Source organism: Pseudopodoces humilis, chromosome 2, assembly GCF_049639895.1.
Source record: "Pseudopodoces humilis isolate 2021_Gansu_Grassland_sample_001 chromosome 2, ASM4963989v1, whole genome shotgun sequence".
In the NCBI taxonomy this organism is placed as follows: Eukaryota; Metazoa; Chordata; class Aves; order Passeriformes; family Paridae; genus Pseudopodoces; species Pseudopodoces humilis.
Window position 1 is genome coordinate 204,137 of NC_142201.1, and position 21,455 is coordinate 225,591.

Here is a 21,455-nt window from a genome sequence, read left to right on the forward strand (position 1 = left end):
CCGTCCGTGCCGGGGGTGCCCTGGGGGGACACGGAGCCGTCGGGAGCCCCGGGCGGGCCCGGAGGGTGCTGCAATCCTCTCTTGATGCGCTACAGCAGGAGGGGAGGCGCCCGGGGCGGCGGGAGCTGCCGGCGGGACACGGGGGGGCTGCACCGGGGGGTGCCGGCCCCACCCGCCGGGGGCCGGGGGAACCGGGGCTCCAAAGCCCCGCCGGGGTCCGGGGGAACCGGGGCTCCAAAGCCCCGCCGGGACCCCCTTCCCCCGCAGGCCGGGGAGCCGGGAGCGCTGCGCTGGGCGTTTGGGGCCGCAGGCAGCTCTGGGGAGCCGAGGGGCTGGCGAGGAGCTGCTCCCCGTTCAGCGCAGCCGGGGCACGGCGCTCCCTCCCTCCCTCCCGAGCAGCCGAGACCCGGGAGAGGCACCGAGCCCCGGCCGATGCTCGGGGGCGATTCCGGCACGGAGCTCCCGCCCCGGCCTCCTCCGTGCGAGAGATCCGCGATCCGCTCCTCCGCTGCGGAGAGCCGGGAGCTCGGAACCTGAGCCCCCTCCAGAGCCGGGAGCTCGGAACCTGAGCCCCCTCCAGAGCCGGGAGCTCGGAACCTGAGCCCCCTCCAGAGCCCGGAGCTCGGAACCTGAGCCCCCTCCAGAGCCCGGAGCTCGGAACCTGAGCCCCCTCCAGAGCCCGGAGCTCGGAACCTGAGCCCCCTCCAGAGCCCGGAGCTCGGAACCCTCCCTCCCGCTGCCCTGAGCCCCCTCCCGGGCCGGCGCTGCCCCCGGAGCCGGGGCTCCAGCCCCGCTCCCCCGCAGCCCCGGAGCCTCCCGCACCCATCCCCGCAGCTCCGCACAGCCCGGCGCCGCTGGCCAGGGATGCCGCCTGTGCTCAGGTAATCGCTTTGAGCTTAAAGGGAGATGAAAAGACTTGAGGGAAGAACGATCCGAGGAGCCGCCTGGGCAAAGCTGCATTAAAAAGTTCATTAATAGAGTTTTATAGCGAGGATGGATGACGGAGGAAAGGATCTGGTAGATGATGGAGGAAGGGGTCTAAAGCTGAGGGACTCCTTCGGTGCAGAAGTCCTGTGTGCGCTGAGATTCCCCCTGGATCCCTGTTTATTTGCTGTCTAATGTTTGCATTTTGCCAGAGAGGCCGAGCTGTTGGCATGGCAGCACAGCTGCCAGCTTCCAGCACTAGTAATATTTTTTCTTTTAACACCTCACATCTGTTTTTGTTTCATGCAATATTTATACAAAACTGATTTAAAAAAATTACAAAATTGATTGTAATTATTAGAGAATAGTAGTTATGGTTAAATATTACTTCTTTTTCTTATAGAATCAATTTTGATTAATTTTATTTTAAAAGATGATCCACTGTCATATTGTGTTTCCCTGGACACTTTCTTGGTTCAGGATATTTTAGACATGAAATGGAGTGTGAACAGAGAATCCAATCTGTTGTTGAAGATACGGTTGCTTTTTCATTCACAGAGTCAGTATTTTGGTGTGCAACAGCATCTCAGTTTTTCAGCACTTATACCATTTCTTCTTGTGTTATGGATAATTCCTTATGCTTTGAGGTTTTGAGATGTGAGTGTTAATGCAGAAGCTGCTGAAAACAGTCATATCCCGTCTTAATTTGTGTGACTTTGGGTCTGATTCAGCCTCTGGGGCTTTTCAGGCCTCTCCAGGGCAGCAGCATCTCCCTTCCTTTGGCTGGAGGGACAATTCCATCTCACACAGGTTTTTTTCCTCTGACACAAAGGTCTTCCCAACTGCCTGCTTAAATTTTAATTCTGCTAGATTTGCTCTGAAAAACGCTGCAAAGCAAATTGAACTGCATCTCAGAGCTAAAAGGGGAGGGAGAGAGGAGTTTGGAGAAAAGGAACATGGGCAGCCAACTTCAACCCTGGAGTTAATTTTGTTCTGTATCCTAGTGTGAGCCCAGGGGCCCTCGAGCTCCCCGTTCTCGGTACCTGGGAACATCTTGTTCATCCTGCAAACACTTGACCATTCCTCTCTCATTGTCCAACTTCTTCCTTCTGCTCTGGACTCACAGAACACAGAAACATCACAGAATTCATGCAAGAGGAGCTGATTCTGTCTGCAGTCACTCTGCTTGAAGGGGAAGCACTTGGAAGAAAAGCGTGTAAATGTTGTGCTGAGATGAAGTGGGGAGGAGATCTGGAGGTGTGTTTTTACAGGCAGTGGGGTGTAAGGACACAGTGCAGAGCACGGGGCTGGCAAGCTGCGTTTGTGCCTCTGGCTCTTTGCAGACCAGAGCAGGTGGCACGAGGCGTTTGGTGCTGCTGCAAGAGCTCAGGCACTGAAATAACGTTCTGTGTTATCCTCTGCCTTTGCTTTCAGGTGAACATGCCCCCGTCCAACCTGAGCAGCCTGACACCAGACACTTCCATCCCGACGGGGATCCCAGGCATGGAGCAGCTGCACGTCTGGGTCTCCATCCCGTTCTGCTCCACGTACCTGGCAGCGCTGCCGGGGAACGGCGTCCTGCTGTTCACCACGGGGACGGAGCGCAGCCTCCAGCAGCCCACGTTCCTCTTCCTGTCCGTGCTGGCCGTGGCTGACCTGGCGCTCTGCACCGCGGCCGTGCCCAGGATGCTGGCTCTGTTCTGGTTCCACGCCAGGGAGATTTCCTTCGGTGCCTGCCTGACCCAGATGTTCTTCCTGCACTTCACCTGCATGACAGAGTCGGTGATCCCGTTGGCCATGGCCTTCGGCCGCTTTGTCGCCATCCGCTTCCCGCTGCGGAACGGGGCGGTGCTGACCCCGCCAGCCGTGGCCTAAACAGGGCTGGCAGCTCTGCTGAGGAGTTTCTGCATCATTTTCCCCTGCATTTTCCTGCTGAGGCGGCTGCCGTTCTGCGGGCGCGGCGCCATCCCGCGCACCTACTGAGAGCACGTGGGCATCGCCCGCCCGGCCTGCGCCGACACCTCGGCCAACGTCTGCTACGGGCTCGTGGTGCCCTTCGCCGTGGGCGTGCTGGATCTGATCCTCATCGCCGTCTCCTACGGCTTCATCCTCCTGGCGCTGTCCGGGCTCCCGTCCAGGGCTGCCCGCCACAAGGCTTTGCACACCTGCGGCTCCCAGCTCTGCTCCCGTTCTGCTCCCCGCTGCCTTCGCCGCTCTGACGCAGCGCTTCGGCCAGAACATCCCCCCAGCTCCACATCCTGCTGGCCAGCCTGGACGTGCTGTTCCCTCCGCTGCTGAACCCCACTGTGTACGGGGTGAGAACGCAGCAGATCGGGGACAAGGTTGTGAAGGTGTTCAGCCTGCCCAGACCGCGAGAGTGAAGGTGATGGGTGCCCAAAGGCGACTCCAAGCTCCCCGCCCCAAGTGCTCTTCCAGGCAGCGGCCCAAGGCTGCTGCCCCTGTCAAATACAGAACACCCGACATCCCCGCAGCCCCAGCTTCGTGCAAAGTGCGAGATAAAGGCAGAAATCAGCATCTCTGACTGGCGGTGGAAGGAGAGGGATCCAAGAAATGAGAACCTACCCCAGGTGCGTCACCTTTGGGCAATCCCAGAGCCCCAGGCTCATGGAGCAGCTGGGGTGGAAAGGGACCTCCAGAGATCAGCTCATCTGAGCCTCCTGCTCAAGCAGGTTCCTCCAGACAGGTTGCACAGGATCACAGCCAGGTGGGTTTTGACCATCTCCAGAGAAAGAGGCTCCACAACCTCCCTGGGCAGCTGTTCCAGTGCTCAATCACCCATACAGAAAAGAATTTTTCCTCATAGTCAGCTGGAATTCCCAGGTAAACCCCTGACAAGGAGGAGGTAGGTGGAATTCCACTGTGGTGTGGCAATAAATCTGGACTCAGGTGGAAAGGCATAAAATGAATGTGTTCTTCTGAATGACACATGTATAATGAAATTCATCTTAGCGATTTATTCTTCATTAAAATTCATAGTATTGAAAAATCTCCAAAAGGAATAATACAGAAATAAAACCGTGTTGCACTTCAGCATTCATGGGGTGTCTTTATTCCTTAACCGTATCATTTGATCTTACTTTGAGTAAACATGTCAGTGAAAAAAACATTCTTAAAAGAATCACAGAATGGCATTGCAGCAAATTGTTACTATCAAATCCTAAACATGCTTTTGTTCCAGAGTAGCTGCTTTCCTGGAGCTTAAAAATCTCTTGGGCATCAGTTTGGAACAGCAACTGGAGGCACGAGAGCAACATCCCCCAGAGCAGAGCTCAGCGCTGGGCAGGGCTGCCAGGCAGGAGCCGTGTGAGCCAGCACGTCACTCTCTCTAAAAATAGCCCCAAAAACACCTAATGCCATTCTGAGATGGAACACGAGGATTTTCTTTCAGTAGCTTGACTTCATCTCTTGTAGCTTGGAGGCAGCACGTGGCACTGTTATTTTGTGAGGGGAGGGTGGGTGAGAGGATGAGCTGCCTGTCCAAGGCTGGCTGGGAGACACCAGCCCCGAGCCTTCAGCCAGGGCTGCTTCCCGTGGCAGCCTCATGTGTACCTCACTGCTTCCTCTCCACAACGTGCACTGAATTCCTTGTGCTTTATCTCCCGTTCAATGGCAGCAACAGAAGGTTCCAGCTGAAACCCCCCGGCACAGGACACCTGGAGCTTTGCAGGGTCCACACACCTGCCAGTTTCTGAAGGCAGAGGGACACAGGCCGTGTTTATTCCTATTTTGAGTGGTATTTATTCTCATTCTGAGCTGCAAAAATGAGCTCAGTGATTTGCCTAAGGTGTACCAAGCCTCATTTCAGAAGCTAAATGGATTAAGGTGTTTTTTAATGGTAAAATGCTAATTTTCTAGACCCTCAGCCGCAATCTGAGACCTCAGCAGGTTCATCCCCTGTGCCTCAGTGCAGGGATCATTGCTGATGATGTGCCTCACTTTCACCCCCAAAGTAAAAGGGGAATTGCTGCTGCAGTCATGGCCATGGTGGGGAACACTGGGACCAAAAAGGTGCCTTGAAAATGAGAAAGGTGCTGGAGTGCAGAGCAAGAAAGCAGAGAGAGATTCCTTGCTGTGTGTCCCAGATGTAAAAACAAGCCCAACTCTCTCAGTTCCAAAACCTGTCAAGTTTCTGCTGGTTCTTGACCTTGAAAAATTTCTGTGCAAAGGCTCCAGCACAGCCAGAAAAGCTGCCAGGGAGAAGGAGACGGATGCTACAACGCTTAAAACCAGCACATGTACAGCATTTCACAGTTCCCCTGTAAAACACACACGGTGCAGTTCTTTTGGGCAGGAACCACTGATTCTGTAGAGCTCTGAGGTAAGCAACAAACCTCACTTTTGCTTTGGTTTCCAGTGTTTGAGTTGCATTAGGTCAGAGAGGATCTCTACAGTCCCTTCCAACCCCCACCATCCTCTGATTCTAAACCCTAAAACCATTTGTGTTTAATTTATACTGAAACTCTGCTATCTGCCTATAAAGCTCAAGAAATCTTTGTGGTGTGTCACAGCTGGGCTGATGTTTTGTCTTAGGGGTGTGTGCCCTGTCATGACCCTTTAGGGAAGAAGAAAGGAGTGATGTTCTGGGCAGTGAACACCACCTTGCTGATCAATGAACCCCTCTGAAGGGAGCTGGAGCTCTCACGGCCAGCACAGCGCGTCCCTGGCCTCGGCAGCAGCCTCAGCAGGAGGGACCCTGCAGCTTCAGGGGGGTGCAGTGACGGGGGGCCCGGAGGGTCTCCCCAGAGGGACCCCACGGAGGCTGGAACAGCACCATGAAATGTCCCTGGGACACACTGGGGTCACCTGGGACACACTGGGGTCACCTGGGACACACTGAGGTCACCAGGGACACACTGGGGTCACCTGGGACACACTGGGGTCACCTGGGACACACTGGGGTCACCAGGGACACAGTGGGGTCACCTGGGACACACTGGGGTCACCTGGGACACAGTGGGGTCACCTGGGACACACTGGGGTCATCTGGGACACACTGGGGTCACCTGGGACACACAGTGGGGTCACCTGGGACACAGTGGGGTCACCTGGGACACACTGGGGTCATCTGGGACACACTGGGGTCACCTGGGACACACTGGGGTCACCAGGGACACAGTGGGGTCACCTGGGACACACTGGGGTCACCTGGGACACACTGGGGTCACCAGGGACACACTGGGGTCACCTGGGACACACAGTGGGGTCACCTGGGACACACAGTGGGGTCACCAGGGACACACTGGGGTCACCTGGGACACACTGGGGTCACCTGGGACACACACTGGGGTCACCTGGGACACACTGGGGTCACCTGGGACACAGTGGGGTCACCTGGGACACAGTGGGGTCACCTGGGACACACACTGGGGTCACCAGGGACACAGTGGGGTCACCTGGGACACACTGGGGTCACCAGGGACACACTGGGGTCACCAGGGACACACTGGGGTCACCCCAGGGACACAGTGGGGTCACCAGGGACACAGTGAATTAATGCAAACGTGCTTCCAGCCAGTCCTGCCGGGGCTTGGATGGCCAGAGATGCAGCCTGCAGTGAAATCCAAGCCTCAGCCTTCACCTGGCCTGTGGCTGCCCCAGGGGCTGCCAGTCCCGGCCCCTCGGCCAGCGGCCCTCCCTGTGGGGAGGCAGGAGCACAAACCTCAGACACCGATTTCATCTCTCCTGAGGTATTTTCTCCGGTGGTTTCCAGCTGTAGCTGTGCCTCAGCTCGCCCTGTGCCGCAGGGTGTGAGCGTCCTGCTCCCAGCCCTGGGCCAGCCCTAACCAAACCCAGCTTTGTGGCACAGGGGCTGGCCCAGGGCTCCCTGCCCGGCTCAGCCCAGGGCAGAAACAGGAGAACAGCTGCTCAAGGTGCTGGTCTCTTCTCCAGGGAACAGGGGGACAGGAATCAGCCTCAGGCTGAGTCACGGGAGGTTTAGGTTGGGTTTTAGGGAAAGTTTCATGGCTGGACAGGCTGCTCAGCGCTGGCACAGGTGGAGTCGCTTTCCTGGAGGGATTTCACAGCCCTGGGGAGGTGGCACCTCGGGACAGGGTCAGGGCTGGCCTTGGCAGAGCTGGACTCGATGGTCTCGAGGGTTCTGACCCGGAATTCTGTGATGCTGTGGGGCCTCAGTCTAACAGAGAAGGTTTCATCGTGACCCCAGAGGCTGTGCAAGGGCAGCAGCCACGGGGCCTGCAGTTCAACACCAATTCAGTTCAGCTGCAGCAAGAGAGCTTTCCCCTTCATGCCTGGAGCTCAGCAGCTGAGGATGTGCTGGCTTTCACATTTCAGACAGGGATTTTCCGTGGTGAGTGACGGACTTCAGGGACCAAACCTTTCATTCCACTGGCTCCTCTGCAGGGGACCTGTCTGAGCCTCCCAGGCCAGGTGCAAAGAGAGAGTGAACACACATTGGAATAGACCCTGTCACATTCTTTTGATGCAACAGAGAATCCCAGACTGGGTTGGGCTGGAGGGACCCCAAATCCCACCCAGAGCCCCCCAGCCATGGCAGGGACACCTCCCACTGTCCCAGCTGCTCCCAATGTCCAGCCTGGCCTTGGGCACTGCCAGGGATCCAGGGGCAGCCCCAGCTGCTCTGGCAATTCCATCCCAGCCCCTGCCCACCCTGCCAGGGAACAATTCCTGCCCAAGATCCCACCTAAATCTCTGCTCTCAGTTTGGAATTGTTGCCCCTTGTCCTGGCACTCCAGCCTATGTAAGAAGGACACTCGGACAATCTCCTGCTTTTTATGAGCCCCCTTTTCATGACAGCAATAAAAAATCATCCTATGCTAATGAAGTGTTTCTTCCAGAATGAAGAGTTGCTCATCTCCGTACCAAGAGTGAGTCACTGTGACTAAGACACTCCAAGAGACACCTGGAGCAGTTCTGTCCTTGCAGAGGAGCTGCCAGAGCCCGGCCAGCCCCGCACCTCCCACCCTGGGGAGCGCTCAGCCTCGCCGGCTGGGGAGCACAGCTGCGCAAAATTCTGTTGGAAAATAAAGAAATAGAAAGAAAAAATTCTTCCTCGTGTGGGTGGGACCTCAGCCCTTGGAAATACAAAACTTGGATATACCCAGAGCTCCTTCTTCAGGCTGGAAGCTGTTTACTTGCAAGGACATGACAGGTTTCAACTATAAAATCTTGTTTTCCATTTTGAATTTCTATCCCTGATAATCCTGGCTGAGAACTGCCCAGTACAACCTTCTCAACCCTCAGAAAATCTGTGTGCTGCCTCTGAAGCAGAGGGGCTTAATAAAATAATATAGAAATACAGAAATAATATATATAAAAATAATATAAAATATAAATATTAATGAAATAGAAAGAATTGTGTATAATATATAAAATGATAAATAATTAAATATAAATATAAAATAATGTATTTTATTGTTACCATCATATTTAATTAAATAAATTGCCCAGGTCCACAGCAGTGGATAATGAACACTCCACTGACTATTTTACCATTTTCCCTGGTGTCTCTGGAATAAAGTACCCATGAAGGAGAGACAAATTTAGGCAAAAACTTCAAGGAATTTGTCAATTTATCAGCTGCCTCAATAATTTAGAAGTTCCCACAGCAATGTTGGTCACTTTGTAAAACCCTGCTGTTTCAGAGTCATGATTAAAGCCCATGTGTCCATCCAGCAGTGAGTCTGGCTTTCCCAGTTCCTCTGATCCAGGTTTTGTCTTGGCCAGGTGAATGGCTCAGAATGACTGCAACGAGGATGTTTTGAGGTGTTTTTTTCACAGTAATTGTGAAAGTTCTGATCCAAAGAACTTACAGCTGTTCATCTGATAGACAAGGATCGAATAATGTCTCGAGAAAATATGCGAAAAAACGAAAATAAAATAAAAATGAAAAAAAATAACATGAAAACAATGGATAGAAATTTCACCTAAGATACCAGCAGAGAGAAAGTCCAGGGAGAACCTGGCTCAGTGAGTTCAGACAATGTGAGAGTTGAAAGAAAAGCTGAATTGATCCAAGCCTTGTCCCCAGCCCTGTGTGGGCTGATGAGGGCTCTGCAGTCTCTCAGTGGCTGCAGTTCCGCAGAAATGGGATGAAATCAGGCACCGCTGACTTACAAGGCTGAAGATAAAGACAGATGACAAATTCTTTGTCTGAAGCTGAGAGCAGAAGTTCTTTGGATGTGAAGCCCGAAGCCCACTGCAGGGGTTTGGTGGGAAAATGGGTCATGAAATTCCTCTGGGAATGCGGCGCAGGATGTCAGAACAGATCACAGCGATCCGCTCCAGACCCAGGGTTTTGTAACTGTCCTGTAACTAGGAACAAACCCCACATGAATTAACACATTAATTACAACAGAGAGAACGCTCTCTCCATACTTTGCCCTTGAGTCCCATCAGTGAAACCTCTGAGCAGCGACGTCAGGCTCTGCCCTCGGTGCCAAAACCTCGCAGCGCTGCCACGGTGCTTTGGAAACGTCCCAAATGGCACCTCCCTGCTTTCTGCCCCCGTGTTTGGGAAATGTCCCCAAATCTGCATGCCTGAGGCTCAGTTTGGGCTGTGGAGAGGAAGTCCAAGGCTGGCTGAGACACAATCAGCCAGTAAATCCACGGTCAGTGTGTCTCCTGAGGCCTGCCTTTGGCTGGGGGTGGCTGAGAGATGCTCTCAGTGCTGGCCCTGGGGTGGCAGAGCTGTCACTGCTCACTCTCCTCGCTCTTTTGTGGAGTTCAGAGTCCATCCATGTGTCCTGGCCAGGTGATGCTTCTGTGTAGAACTGCTGTCATCAGCTACGAGTCTGGAATTCCTTCATGGGAAGGAAGGGTTGTCCAGGCCTGGCAGAGCTGCTCAGGACGGTGGTGGTGTCCTGTCCCTGGAAATGTTCACAAAAACACAAAATCACGTGGCTGTGGCACCTGGCCCGTGCTGGCAGAGCTGGGGTGATGGCTGGACTCGGTCACTGTGGAGATCTTTTCCATGATTCCGATTCCCATCCCTAACCCCTCAGGGTTCCCGGAGTCTGGAAGGGCTTCAGGTCATCCGTGCTGCCCTCCCACTTTTTAGGCTGTTAGGTGTAATAAACAGCATTTACAGGGCCTGGGCACCTCCTGGCACCAGGAGCAGCAGCCCCTGAGGCAGAACTTGCTCCTGTGGAGGATGCAGCAGCTCAGGAGCTGTTTCACCGTGGTTGGGTGAAGATGATGGTGAAGGACTCCCCCCTTCCTGGCCCCAGGGGACCCCAATGTGCTGTCACCTCACACTCAGTGCTGCTCCAGCCCCCTCCAGGCACTTCTCTGTGTGTCCTGGCTCTGGGATGGGGTGCTGTCACCCCTGGCGAGCTGGAGAGCCCCCGAGGAGCCCTGTGCTCCCTTTGCTGGCCTCCATCCATCTGAGCCTCTGGTGCTTCCTGAGCCAGGAGATCTGCTTTGTGGGGAATATTCTTTAATGGATTTGTTTTTCCTGTGGATTTCTCTCACCACTGAGTGAAGCCTCTGCTGACTTTTGGTGTTTGCAGTTTGCTCTGACAAAATGTTCCAAAGATTAATCCGGCTGAGGGAGAAATGCCTCCTGTAACTGGTTTTAAATTTGCCACCTGCTATTTTATATAATGCAGCTTAGTTCTTGCATTAAGGGAGAGCAAGCAATTAAACCTGAGTGATCTCTTCCAGCCACCCAGGATAACACAGATATTCTCCACCCTGCCATTCCCCTTCCAGGCTGGAGACTCTGGGTTCACCCACAGCTTCCTTCGTGGAAATTATTTTACACTTCTTGGCTGTGCTTGTTGCCTGCTCCCAAAACCCTTCTACTCCCCAAGAGGAGAAATGGAAGGTGAGAGCATCTGCCTCATCGAGTTTTCAGATCAAGACTTTTGTGGCTTAAAGGAAAGAGAAAGGAGCTGTGAGAGATGCAGCACAGCTCCGGTGGTTGATGGGCACAACAGCAAAGCCTGAAGCTCTTCAGCCACTCCCTGATGGACCATCAGGAAACTCCAGCTCAGCTTTGGAGAGGGGCAGCCTGGCCTTTACGGCTGAGACAAAGCAGGACACGATGGAGGTGAGATTCAAGATATCTGAGTCCTGCTGGACTCTGCAAAGCCGCCAGAGGAAGCCTCAGGAGAAGGCTGAGCGGTGGGAGAGGGGTGCTGGGAGGACAGAGGTGGGGCAGATCCAGGGGTGAGGCACCCAAAGGGCTGAATGCAGCCACGGGGGGGTCAAAGGCCGGAGCAGACCCTGGGATCCATCCTGCCCGGTGTGTCAGCAGCCCGGCTGGAGCTGGAGGGAGCAGGAGGAGCTGGAGGGAACAGGAGGAGCTGGAGGGAGCCAGAGCTGGAGAGAACAGGAGGAGCTGGAGGGAGCAGGAGCTGGAGGGAGCAGGAGGAGCTGGAGGGAGCAGGAGGAGCTGGAGGGAGCAGGAGCTGGAGGGAGCCAGAGCTGGAGAGAACAGGAGGAGCTGGAGGGAGCTGGAGCTGGAGGGAGCAGGAGCTGGAGCTGGAGGGAGCAGGAGCTGGAGGGAACAGGAGGAGCTGGAGGGAGCAGGAGCTGGAGCTGGAGGGAGCAGGAGCTGGAGGGAGCAGGAGGCAGAAGCAGGAGGCAGCAGCAGTCCAACAGCAGTGGTGACAGCTCGGTGACAGCTCGGTGACAGCTCGGTGACAGCTCGGTGACAGCAGTGACCCCCTGGCTGCTGGGCATTGGGGTCTGTGGGCTGAAGGCTGCAGGGGCCATGGGAAGAGAGCCATGGTCAGAGCAGTGTCCCCCAGCAAGTCCAAGGCTGTGCTCTCCCATGTACACCTCCCCTCTGTGCTGCCACTGTCCCCCAGCTCCAGCAGCCTCCCCACACCTCAGCTGACCCCAAATCATCACTGTCCCCAAGCCATGGCTGACCCCAAATCACCACTGACCCCAAATGATCACTGACCCCAAATCATCACTGTCCCCAAATCATCACTGACCCCAAATCATCACTGACCACAAATCATCACTGACCACAAATCATCACTGTCCCCAAATCATCACTGACCCCAAATCATCACTGACCACAAATCATCACTGACCCCAAATGATCACTGACCCCAAATCATCACTGACCACAAATCATCACTGACCCCAATGATCACTGACCCCAGTGATCACTGACCCCAATGACCACTGACCCCAAATCACCACTGACCCCAGTGATCACTGACCCCAAATCACCACTGACCCCAAATCACCACTGACCCCAATGACCACTGACCCCAAATCACCACTGACCCCAATGATCACTGACCCCAATGATCACTGACCCCAAATGACCACTGACCCCAATGATCACTGACCCCAATGACCACTGACCCCAGTGATCACTGACCCCAATGACCACTGACCCCAATGATCACTGACCCCAATGACCACTGACCCCAATGATCACTGACCCCAATGATCACTGACCCCAAATCACCACTGACCCCAATGATCACTGACCCCAATGACCACTGACCCCAGTGATCACTGACCCCAAATCACCACTGACCCCAATGACCACTGACCCCAATGACCACTGACCCCAATCACCACTGACCCCAATGATCACTGACCCCAATGACCACTGACCCCAGTGATCACTGACCCCAGTGATCACTGACCCCAATCACCACTGACCCCAATCACCACTGACCCCAAATCACCACTGACCCCAAATCACCACTGACCCCAGTGATCACTGACCCCAAATCACCACTGACCCCAATGATCACTGACCCCAATGATCACTGACCCCAAATCACCACTGACCCCAATGATCACTGACCCCAAATGATCACTGACCCCAATGATCACTGACCCCAATGACCACTGACCCCAATGATCACTGACCCCAAATCACCACTGACCCCAATGACCACTGACCCCAGTGATCACTGACCCCAATGACCACTGACCCCAATGACCACTGACCCCAATGACCACTGACCCCAGTGATCACTGACCCCAATGATCACTGACCCCAAATCACCACTGACCCCAATGATCACTGACCCCAATGACCACTGACCCCAATGATCACTGACCCCAATGACCACTGACCCCAATGATCACTGACCCCAATGACCACTGACCCCAATCACCACTGACCCCAATGATCACTGACCCCAATGACCACTGACCCCAATGATCACTGACCCCAATGACCACTGACCCCAAATCACCACTGACCCCAAATCACCACTGACCCCAATGATCACTGACCCCAATGATCACTGACCCCAATCACCACTGACCCCAATGATCACTGACCCCAATGACCACTGACCCCAATGATCACTGACCCCAAATCACCACTGACCCCAATGATCACTGACCCCAATGATCACTGACCCCAAATCACCACTGACCCCAATGACCACTGACCCCAAATCACCACTGACCCCAAATCACCACTGACCCCAATGATCACTGACCCCAATGATCACTGACCCCAATCACCACTGACCCCAATGATCACTGACCCCAATGACCACTGACCCCAATGACCACTGACCCCAATCACCACTGACCCCAATGATCACTGACCCCAGTGATCACTGACCCCAATGACCACTGACCCCAATGATCACTGACCCCAATCACCACTGACCCCAATCACCACTGACCCCAGTGATCACTGACCCCAAATCACCACTGACCCCAATGACCACTGACCCCAAATCACCACTGACCCCAATGATCACTGACCCCAAATCACCACTGACCCCAGTGATCACTGACCCCAATGACCACTGACCCCAATCACCACTGACCCCAGTGATCACTGACCCCAATGATCACTGACCCCAATGACCACTGACCCCAATGACCACTGACCCCAATGATCACTGACCCCAATGATCACTGACCCCAATGACAACTGACCCCAAATCACCACTGACCCCAGTGATCACTGACCCCAAATCACCACTGACCCCAATGACCACTGACCCCAATGACAACTGACCCCAATGATCACTGACCCCAATGACCACTGACCCCAAATCACCACTGACCCCAATGATCACTGACCCCAATGACCACTGACCCCAATCACCACTGACCCCAATGATCACTGACCCCAATGACCACTGACCCCAAATCACCACTGACCCCAATGATCACTGACCCCAATGACACTGACCCCAATGACCACTGACCCAAATGATCACTGACCCCAATGACCACTGACCCCAATGACCACTGACCCAAATGACCACTGACCCCAATGACACTGACCCCAATGATCACTGACCCCAATGACCACTGACCCCAATGACACTGACCCCAATGACCACTGACCCCAATGACCACTGACCCCAATGATCACTGACCCCAATGACACTGACCCCAAATCACCACTGACCCCAATGACCACTGACCCCAGTGATCACTGACCCCAAATCACCACTGACCCCAATGATCACTGACCCCAATGACCACTGACCCCAAATCACCACTGACCCCAATGACCACTGACCCCAATGATCACTGACCCCAATGACCACTGACCCCAATGACAACTGACCCCAATGACCACTGACCCCAATGATCACTGACCCCAATGACCACTGACCCCAATGACCACTGACCCCAAATCACCACTGACCCCAATGACCACTGACCCCAATGACCACTGACCCCAATGATCACTGACCCCAATGACACTGACCCCAAATCACCACTGACCCCAATGACCACTGACCCCAGTGATCACTGACCCCTCCTGTGCAGCGGCCGCTGGCTCCTCTGAGCCCTCACTTTGGGCACGGTGCTCCTGGCCGTGTTTTCCTGGACAACCTGCACGAACCCACCATTTCTGGTGTGGAAACCATTCAGATCCAGGAGAAATCACTGCACCGAGAATGATTAAAATGGTGCCACTTAAATATTCCTAAGATCTTTCCTTGAGCACTCCCCTCCTGCACGAAGCCCTGGGCCTCCTCACAAAGACACTTCTGGTACTGTTTTGCAGTGGCCTTCACTCACTGTGCAGGGAAACAGGCAGAAACCTCTTCTGGGATTTGTCAGGAACCTTTCTAGGCTGGACATTACCCTGTGTGCTCTCTCTGCCCATGGACATCCACAGAACTGAACTTCCACTGCAGTTTGTTTTTCTCCAAAGCTTTTGCCAAAACATGAGTCAGTTGAATGCTGAAAACCTGGAGAACCCAGCACATTCCTGATGTCTCCACTAACTCCTGGCTGTGGTTAAACCTCAGCCGTGCAGAACACACCCGTGGGAAAAGCGCCTTGTGAGGCTCACCTGGGAGTCTGATGGTGCTGGAGGCAGGATGGAAAACAAAACAAGGCCAGGGAAATCCTCCTGTGGCTGGCTTTGAGCTCTGCAGAGGACCCAGGGAGCTGCTGGATCCAAACACGGACAGGAACTAAAGTGGCTGCTGGGCTTTGGGATTTGCAGCGCTGGGAACGAGGGCAGCGTTGGGGTTCAGCGTGAACAAACATCTCATCCCTTGTGTGGAGGAACCTTGTGACTGAAGCGGGATGAAAAAGCCAGATTTGTGTCCCCTGAGCCCCTCCACCCTCGCTCCAGGTGTGTCTGTGCCTGGGACAGGCGGGGGGGGCTGGCAGCTCCGGCTGTGCCAGCACCGGGCTGCAGCAGCGCCGGGGCACTGCCGTCCCCTGAGACCCTCCCTGATGTCCCCAACGCCGCTGGCACCGCCCTGGCCCCTGGCTGGGGGCTGCTCAGTGTCACCTGTGAGAGTGTCACCTGTGAGAGTGTCACCTGTGACAGCCCCACCTGTGACAGTGTCACCTGTGAGAGTGTCACCTGTGAGAGTGTCACCTGTGACAGCGTCACCTGTGAGAGTGTCACCTGTGAGAGTGTCACCTGTGACAGCGTCACCTGTGACAGTGTCACCTGTGACAGCCCCACCTGTGACAGTGTCACCTGTGACAATGTCACCTGTGAGAGTGTCACCTGTGACAGTGTCACCTGTGAGAGTGCCACCTGCTCAGTGTCACCTGCTCAGTGTCACCTGTGACAGTGTCACCTGCTCAGTGCCACCTGTGACAGTCCCACCTGTGACAGTCCCACCTGTGCACACCTGCAGAGCTCTCTCCCTGCAGGGCCCTGTCCCGTGTCACCGCGGTGCTGCTGTGACACGCAGGGCAGGATGTCACATCCCTGTGGAGCAGGGATCTCGTGTCTGTCCATGTCCCACCCCTGGCACAGCCCCTCGGGCTCGCTCCGCCTGTCCCGCCTGTCCCGGCTGTCCCGGCTGTCCCGGCTGTCCCGGCTGTCCCGCCTGTCCCGCCTGTCCCGGCTGTCCCCGCCTGTCCCGGCTGTCCCCGCCTGTCCCGCCTGTCCCCGGCTGTCCCGCCTGTCCCGGCTGTCCCGCCTGTCCCGGCTGTCCCGCCTGTCCCGCCTGTCCCGCCTGTCCCGGCTGTCCCGCCTGTCCCGGCTGTCCCGCCTGTCCCCGCCTGTCCCGCCTGTCCCGCCTGTCCCGGCTGTCCCCGCCTGTCCCGCCTGTCCCGGCTGTCCCCGGCTGTCCCCGGCTGTCCCGGCTGTCCCCCCTGTCCCGGCTGTCCCCGGCTGTCCCGCCTGTCCCGGCTGTCCCGCCTGTCCCGGCTGTCCCCGCCTGTCCCCGCCTGTCCCGCCTGTCCCGGCTGTCCCGCCTGTCCCGGCTGTCCCCGGCTGTCCCGGCTGTCCCGGCTGTCCCGGCTGTCCCGGCTGTCCCGGCTGTCCCGCCTGTCCCGGCTGTCCCGGCTGTCCCGCCTGTCCCGCCTGTCCCGGCTGTCCCCGGCTGTCCCGCCTGTCCCGCCTGTCCCCGGCTGTCCCGGCTGTCCCGGCTGTCCCCGCCTGTCCCGGCTGTCCCGGCTGTCCCGGCTGTCCCGCCTGTCCCCGGCTGTCCCGCCTGTCCCGGCTGTCCCCGGCTGTCCCCGGCTGTCCCGGCTGTCCCCGGCTGTCCCCGGCTGTCCCGGCTGTCCCGCCTGTCCCGGCTGTCCCGGCTGTCCCGCCTGTCCCGGCTGTCCCGCCTGTCCCGCCTGTCCCGCCTGTCCCGCCTGTCAGACACGCAGGACAGCGGGGACTGGAGGCTGTGCTGAGCCTCCCGCGGGTCCCTGTCACCTGCAGGGGACACAGCCCTGCCTGTGGAGCCCCCGAGCCACAGAACCAGGGAATGGTTTGGGCTGGGAGGGACCTTCAGGATCATGAACTGGAAGGAAAAGGCTCTTCTTTCCCCAGAGGCTGCTGGCACTGCCCAGGCTCCCCAGGGAATGGGCACGGCCCCGAGGCTGCCAGAGCTCCAGGAGCATCCAGGGATGCCCAGGCTGGGCTTGTTGGGGGGTCTGGGCAGGGCAGGGGGGCACTGGGGGATCCCTGGGGTGATCCTGGAGGATCCTTCCAGCTCGGGCTGTTCTGTGATTCTGTGATCCAGTTCCACCCATCTACCACGGACAGGGGGAACACCTTCCACTCCCCCTGGCTTCCTTCAGGTGGCACCTGGCACGAGGGGAAAAACAAATCTCTCAGCAGAGCCCACTGCAAATGTTCCCAGGCTTTTCTCTTTAACCACATTCCCATCTTGGAAACCAAGACCTTTACTCTTCCTGGAAATTGTTACCCTTGTAGATTGTTCTGAGGCTGGGCTGGGAAGTCCCAGGGTGTTTCTCCTCCTGGAGGGATGGATGCCCGCTGTTCCACCCAGGGAACAGCCAGGTCCCAGTGCTGGGTGTAAGGGCTGGGGAGCTGGGGCCGGTCAGAGCCCCAGGGACATGAGCTGGGCCAAAGAGATCCAGGGAGAAAACAGAGAGTGATTGGATGGGAGATCTCGGCCAACAGCAGGGAGGGTTCTCTGAAGCACTTCTTGGGTATAAAAATCCTCCTTTTGGGCACTTGCACTGCTGAACTGCTTCCTTCTGCTCCTCCTTTCAGCTGCAACAACAGCCAGGTGAAGGATGATCTGTGCCCAATGCTCAAACGGGGGTTTTTAATGTCCAGCTTATCTCACAATACCACAAATTCTGGGAATTAAAGCCCTGTGGGGTGACATTTATCGCTGACCTCCGCGGTGGCCCGGACACCGAGAGCCTTCGGATCAAGGTGACTCACCCTGGGAAGCAGAGCTGCCCCAGCAGGAATTATTTCATCCTCACTCATCAGAGGGATGTGGTTTTGCTGTGGGGAGTGATGGATTCAGGGTTAGAAAATGGTTCTGGGTAAGTTTTGGAAAAGCAAATCATTTTAATGCTGGCCCACTTTTCCCTCCAGCAAACAACTACAATTAATGATGCATTTTTCTGAAAACTGCTATTTTATCAGATGCCTGGCCCTGCCTTTTGTATTTTTATTATTCAAGAGAGATAATTTCTTTCATTAACCCAAAGCCTGGAGCTGGGAGATAACTCTTGCAGAAAAACCTTCTTACTATAAAATGTACTGATGCAAAAGCAGCCTCTGGTCACACTCTGCTCTCCTTTTGATCAGTTTTGCTTTTAGGGATCCTTGTGGCCCCACAGGGCAGTCAGGAGGGGAAACCTCGTCTGCATGGAGAGTTCTGAAGGGAAAATCCATGTGCAGCCAGGAATCCCAGAATCCCAAAATCCCTGAGGCTGGAAAAGCCCTCCCAGCCCAGGGAGTCCCAGCTGTGCCCGATGCCCACCTTGTCCCCAGCCCAGAGCCCTGAGTGCCACGTCCAGCCCTTCCTTGGGCACCTCCAGGGATGGGCACTGCAAAGCTCCCTGGGCAGCCCCTGCCAAGGCCTGAGCTCCCTTTCCATGGGCAAATTCCTGCTGCTGTCCACCCTGAGCCTCCCCTGGCCCAGCCTGAGGCCGTTCCCTCTCCTCCTGTCCCTGTTCCCTGGCAGCAGAGCCCGACCCCCCCGGCTGTCCCCTCCTGCCAGGGACTTGTGCAGAGCCACAAGGGCCCCCTGAGCCTCCTTTGCTCCAGGCTGAGCCCCTTTCCCAGCTCCCTCAGCCCCTCCTGGGGCTCCAGACCCTTCCCAGCTCCCTCAGCCCCTCCTCATGGACTCTCTCTAATAACATCAGCATTTGTACAATGACATCTTCACTCAAAGTCTGGTTCTCAGTCTAAGTCTGGATGAGGCTCACAGAGTGCAAAGTCTGGCTTAAATCCAGGATGCTCCAGAAAAACAAACACACCTCCCCCTCAGCTTTAGGTATTTATTTTTTTAAAGCTGAGAAATCCGACGGGCCCACGCAATCTGCTGATGAAAATACAGGAAGGGTTGGTGGCTCCTCACCGAGACCCAACCATTTATTATCTCTGAAATAACACCCAGGAGTTGGTGGAACCTTCTGGCAGAAGGAGTCCCTGCCCATGGCAGGGGGTGGAACAAGGTGATCTTTAAGCTCTCTTCCAACCCAGACCTGCTGGATTCTGTGATTCAAGACCCCCTCTCACTGGTAGTGAAGATCAAACCCTCAGCAGGAGGAGGAAACTGTCCTGGGTGTACATAAGGAACCTCAACATGCACAACCAGCCAATGAGATGTGCAAGGCAGTGGTGGAAAATAAACATCCAACGTGAAATTTCTGATGGAAATATGAAAAGTAGAGGTACAAGGAACCTTGAGAGATTGTGGAATCCATCTGCCCTCCCGAAAGACAGCAGCTCACCCAAGCCAGCCCGGAGGGGTGTTCAGTAAACCTGCTCTAACATTCCTGGATTTCCTCCAGAAAAGCCTCTTGCCTGGAAGCAGCCCTTGGGCTTCATATCCTGTGGAACTTTAATTATTTGTTGCTGCTGGGTGTTTGTGTTCCCTCATGGAAGGGCCTCCACTTGTGTTTGGTGCTGTGGAAGCAGCAGAGGGAGGCTGGAGTTACCCCCAAGCAGTCAGGCACTACAATAAACACCGGCTCTGCATTCACAGGGAATACAGGGATTAAAGGGCAGATCGGATCTGTGCTCCCATCACAACCTGACAACAGCCATATCCACACCCCAAATGGCTTTTCCTGACGAGCTCATTCACGGGAGCAGTGAACACCTGCAGAAACCAGTTCCTTCATCTTCAGCAATGAAGAACTGAAACCTTCATTTTTCCCGGGAGTTTTGTGCTCCCTTTTGTGCAGCTCCATTTGGGTGGATCTCTGCTCTCCTGTTCCCTGTGCTGTGTGAGCCCTGTCCCAGGTGTGACTGCAGCCAGGCCCCCTCATTCCCTGCCTGTGCCCCGGCTGCAGGAGAAATTACAGCGCTTGGGCACAATTTGTTCCCAAGAACTCCAGGGTGCCTGCCGCAATGTGTGCTCCAGAAGGGTTGGGCTTCTCTGTTCCACAATTTTGCAGGAGCTGAATGTTAATCCCAGTGGTTCTTTGCCCTTTTCCACAGCTCTGGGGTGGCCTCGCTCCACTTGCTGCTTTTCATTCCCATTTCTCTCTGAGATCTCTGCCCCTCTGTAAGTGCTCCCAGGGAATTGTCACCCTGCCCTTACCCTGCCCTGCTAATTTTAAACCATCTGCTTTATTGGCTTTCAGCTCTTTTTCCCTATTCTCCCTGATTTCTTATTTTGCTGCTGAGGTTAGACTGCTTCAGGAAAAGTAATTTTTATAACAACCAACAGAGTAACTAGCATGCCTGGTCACACCATCCATCACTCCACGTGCTCCCCCACAAATATTCCATATTCTGGAATAACAGAGCAGCTCGCACTTCAATCTGCCCCTGGCTGAATGCAAATCACTTCTCCCCTTCCCATCCTTCTCTTTTGCTTTCATGCTTGTGCCATTTCCTTCTGTAAATCATCACTTCTGGTTTCTTCTCATGCCAGGGATCACCACAAAGGTGGGAATTCGTGCCTGGTGCCCTCGAGTGCCCTTCTTGCCCTAGTCATTGGTGAGGTTTGGGGGGAAAAAATTGCTATTTTGGTTCCATCCCTAATGAACCTCAAGGGCTCCAGAAATGCGACCTCCTGGGCATTGTCCTTGTGCAGTGTGAGAATTCTGGAAGGGTTTGGGTTGGGAGGGACCTCAGAGCCCACCCATTCCCAGCCCAGCCATGGCAGGGACACCTCCCACTGTCCCAGGAGCTCCCAATGTCCAGCCTGGCCTTGGGCACTGCCAGGGATCCAGGGGATAAGGAAATATCTCTACCTCAGTATTCCCAAGCCCACCTTGCTGAGGTCCAGTGCTTTCAGATACAAAACCCAGACAAACAAAAGCAAATAAAACACCCCACAGAACGAAGATCTTCAGCAGTGAAGGTCCTGCTCAGTGGCATTTCTTCTCTCCTTGAAACAATCACCGTGGACGCCAGGGGGAATGTAATATTCCTGCATGTGCCCCTAGGGCTGTTTGGGGAAATCCATGAGAAGGACAAAAGTCAGATATCCCAGGGTGTAGAAAGTATTTTGGGACAGGGCTGAGACCAGTTTCTCTCATCTTCCTCTCGAGTTGTGCCTCTCTGCCTGCAGTGCATCCCCAGCTCTCCATCCCCCCGTGCTCCAGCCCAGCCTCTGTCCTGGCTCTGCTCTGCTCACCCTGCCCAGGACCCCCTCCCCTCTGTGCTGCCACTGTCCCCTCCCCATGTCACCTCTCCCAGAGCAGCCCCCAGC

General features: G+C 55.4%; 1 pseudogene across 1 annotated transcript; it reads left to right on the forward strand.

Annotated features, from left to right (window-relative positions):
* Nucleotides 1–2,087: 2,087 nt before the first annotated feature.
* LOC102112752 (olfactory receptor 52H1-like) lies at nucleotides 2,088–3,682 on the forward strand (annotated as a pseudogene). Its single transcript, XR_015771788.1, has 2 exons — nucleotides 2,088–2,181; nucleotides 2,359–3,682. The product of XR_015771788.1 is annotated as an olfactory receptor 52H1-like (transcript).
* The last annotated feature ends 17,773 nt before the right edge of the window (nucleotides 3,683–21,455 follow it).